General features: G+C 39.7%; 1 pseudogene; it reads left to right on the top strand.

The window, feature by feature from the left end:
- Positions 1–2,852: 2,852 nt before the first annotated feature.
- On the top strand, positions 2,853–3,339 carry LOC148016184 (uncharacterized; annotated as a pseudogene).
- The last annotated feature ends 818 nt before the right edge of the window (positions 3,340–4,157 follow it).

Genomic DNA, 4,157 nt, shown 5'->3' with positions numbered 1-4,157 from the left:
GTAGTGGCGGAGGAAAGCATTGGAGTTTAGCGAGTATTCGACTTTTGGATTATATTTTGATAGGCGCCACGCCTATATTTTGTTATGTCTATTGAGACATCGATCATTGATTATTATTTTGTATGCGCCTATGCGCACGGATATGTTATTTCTATTTGGACATTGAGATTGGGTGTGCCAGACTCTATGGGCACCGTCCATTAGCTTTATTTTCCTATTTTTGTAGAAAGCAAACTCAAAAGCTAAAAGCTTGTCATATTTTTGTAAATTGGGCTATTATTGAGCATGAAGATTGAAATATACATAAAATACATGCTTTGTGAAGTGCACACACAAGGCATGGGGGAGATTGAACCCAATTTGTCTCTTGCCTCTTGTCGTTCATGCTTTTACATGGTTTTTTATGCAAAAAGGTAGAGTTCATTGTTCTTGGGGACCTTCCGGGATTCACTACGTGAGCATACTGCGTCCGATCTACGCACCAATTACGACCCTCAAAGAGCTTCTTCTAGATTTCTATGCTTTCATGGCCTTTGCAGCTAACTTCATACTTCATGTTTTTGTGAAGCTACATTTATTGTAGCATCTACTACTGATGGTATTGCTACTACTACTCCATGTATGAATTGAAGGTTCGTAGAAGTTGCTTTAACTCATCACTAGACTTAGATATACTTGGTGAATATGGTGACTTTCCCATCTTTCTAGCAATCAAGACGTGGCTTTCACATTGGAATCTTATCAAGGGCCACTCTAGAGGATTGACCTTATCTACTGGAAATTGAAATATCAAAGCATGTAGAAGTAGACCTCAGAGAATGGCCTGATGATCTCTGTGATGACAACTCCTGGTCTTTGCCATATCTCTAAATAAGACCATCTAATTTGGAGACATATGTGTGAATATCTCCTGCAACTCCTCATCGATCCTCCCTCGACTCATCTTGCTCTCTGGGTATCATCAAAGGTAAGATACACAAACAAAAGGTGATGTTAGCATAAATCATGAAAATATAAGTCTGAAAGAAATGATACTAATTAGAAGGCATATACTAAAGTAACCTTAAAAGTGAATCATCAGCAAATTAAGTAAGCAAATGAAAAAATATGACTCCACTTAAGGCCTCATGTCAATCTCCTAGCAAAGCTCAGCATACACTGGAAGGTTTATAGATAGGTCACCATAGAAAAAGGAGTCCACTTTGTTCTGAACAAAAACTTGGCCTCCTGTCCCATTGTCTATGTTACTCGTGCATTTCTTCCCTGCAGATGCTCCAACCCCTTTTTTCCCTCCACCCTCCTCTACAATATCGACCCTCCACCTACATACTCTCCTTGTTTATGCTTAGAACATTGCTTTCATCATACACTCATGCACTTCAAGGAGTTGATGGCAGAACATACCACCATCAAGGTTGTCGAGGATTTGGATAAAAGATTACTTGTTTAATATCACATATAAGAGCGAATCAACATTTTTTATTGTTTTGTGTCATGGAAAATTTTAAAAAATAGGTCATGCACCTGTTCACAATGACCAATCAAACATGTCGCGCAAATCTGTCCATCTTTTCTCCGAATCTATTTTCAAAAATCCAGATAGACCTCGTCGAATGGTTGCTCCAACTCCTTCCAACACCACTTTAAACCACTATACATCAAATATGATCATGGGGAGAAGCTATGGTAATCCACTTAGATAACTGTGTGCAATTTTTCAAAATACCCAATATCATCTATCATGGTATTCAAATCTGTGGCTTGCCGTCGGCTCTCTTGCTCAAAATTTGCCATGACAACACAGTCCATTGTGGAGCTCATTTTGTCGATACACTCACTCAATAGGAAAATGTTGTCCACATGACCATGCTCCACTGTAGAGTTTGTATTGTACATCGAAACAATTAGATTAGTTGTTGCACATAAAATCTAGATACGATAACAAATAAAGCATGCGGTCACCTTTGGACTACATCCCCTTGAGAATTTCCACTAGAGACGTCTACCCCTTTGCAAGAAGTTGCGATCAAAGCTACATGTAACCATCACATAGAAATAAACTACAACATCTCCTCCGTGCGCTCAGAATATCGAAATTATCAATGGCGTATATTGCATTGAAATTTTAATCGCACTTCTTCTCAGTATTTTTTGGCCTACTCATACCTAGCGAGCCACTTCTCCATGGATGCATGATGTAACATACAAAAAGGATTCACTTTCTCCTCCATGGTAGTATCCATCATTTTTTCTACTCCATTTCCAACGGGCACATCTCCTATCAATCTATCATCGCCCTTCAGTAACCATAGCATACTGTTGTTTGAATCCATCATTGGCAGCCACTCTAAAGTATGCATTACTACCTGCAATACTAGCCAACCTTTAGCCATGCTACCTTTTGATGGAGCTTGTTGTCGCACAAAGCCCTTTAGGGTTTTCATGAAGCACTCCAAGAAGAACATCCATAGCGTGTGGACAGGTCCCCCAGTCTCCACTTCATCTATGAGATGCACTTAGGAGGTGACATACCATCTCCACCACTCCCTGCCTTGTGGATTCAATAGAGGATGTATTGATGTCCTTCTGTCACATCCATTGTGCTAACTTTGACAACTTGTAAATTGCTTCATATATTTCTAGAGTGAGGCAATTCTTAGTGCATATTAGCAAATTTTTAGTACACTCTAGGCATTGTTAACAACTCTTACTATATTGTTAGTACATTCTCATCATAATGTTTTGTACACTCTTAGTATATGATATGATCTAGAGAGACAAAGAAATAGAGAGAGATAGAGTATATGTGTGTGATGCATGTGCAGAATATGACATAGCCATGCTTGGTTGAAATGAGTGAGGTGCAAAGCTTCTTGATCATGTACAACATGGTGAAGAGGCATAACATTGGGCCCTTAATCTATAGTGCCATTGCCTTTGGTATATCCTCCTTGGAAGAATGACTTCAACTCCTTCAATAGCCATGGCACAAGCCTGCACCTCCAATCCAGGTACTTCTACACCCTTGTTGATAATTGTGCCTACCTCAACCATAAAGGTTGTGACATCTTTGGAGTGGAGACTGTGGATCGAGCAGCTGTAATTCATGAGCATCCACTCACTCGCAGCACTGCCTTCTTGCTAAGAAACAAGGAAATGAGCCTATCCACCAAAGAAATGGAGACCTATGATTGTTTTGTCTACATCCCACAATATGGACGTGGAACTGCATCATTGAACGTCAAAGTTGTAGCATCAATAGTGTCACACAATTTTATAGTGTGGGCTGATTTTTCTAAAAGGCAACCGGCAGGCCACAAGTTTGTTATTGCTAAATGAGAACCCCATCAAATATCTCAAAACATTTGTTTTGACTCACCTGCGACAATAAGTGTAATGAGAAAGTTGAAACATGTTATTGAAGACATTTTGGTATGTTGAAAACATGTATGTTAATTGTAGCTTTCCTATAGAAGCACATCAAGTATTTAATCTATTGCCTACTCACAATATGGTTACATGCAATTCCTTAATTTCATGATATGTTGAAAATGTGCTTGTTGAAGGAGCATTGAATTTCTTTGACTTGATGCAGTTAGAAGGTGTATCTCCATCTAATGAGTGGCATCCTCCTCGAGATAATCTTTCCACTAGACAAGGCATTCTCTCAACGTTCTAGATCTCAGTTGTCTCTCCCTAACGTCTAAGATCCTGTTAGGCCGTAGCTCAAGGACTCCTTGGCTAGGCATTACAACTCATTGGTCATCAAGTACATGGCTAGGATTAGGTTAATACTTCTTCAATAGGTTGATATGGAATACATTATGAACCTTTAGGTTCTTAGGGAGTTGCAGTCTATAAGCATTGGGTCCTAGGCACTTGAGGATCTTGTATGGTCCACAATACATTGGAATTAGCTTCTTACAATCTCCTAAGGATAGGGAACTCTTCTTTGGCCGTACGCGAATGAAGACCATGTCTCCTTCCTTGAAGGTTCTATCTTGATGCTTCAAATCCGCATATGCCTTCTGTCTATCCTTGGCAGCTTGGATGTCCTGTCTAATTGACTTCATTTGGTCATCCATCTCTTCCAACATCTGCCTTGAAGCTTCAACCCTCAAGGTTGGATCTGAGAAGTTTAGGGGACTTTGGCAGTC

Source organism: Lygodium microphyllum, chromosome 23 (genome assembly GCF_053477565.2).
Source record: "Lygodium microphyllum isolate KBCC chromosome 23, Lygodium_microphyllum_v1.1.10, whole genome shotgun sequence".
Lineage (NCBI taxonomy): Eukaryota > Viridiplantae > Streptophyta > Polypodiopsida > Schizaeales > Lygodiaceae > Lygodium > Lygodium microphyllum.
The sequence above is the reverse complement of the archived record's forward strand: the minus strand, read 5'-3'. Positions and strand labels throughout refer to the sequence as shown.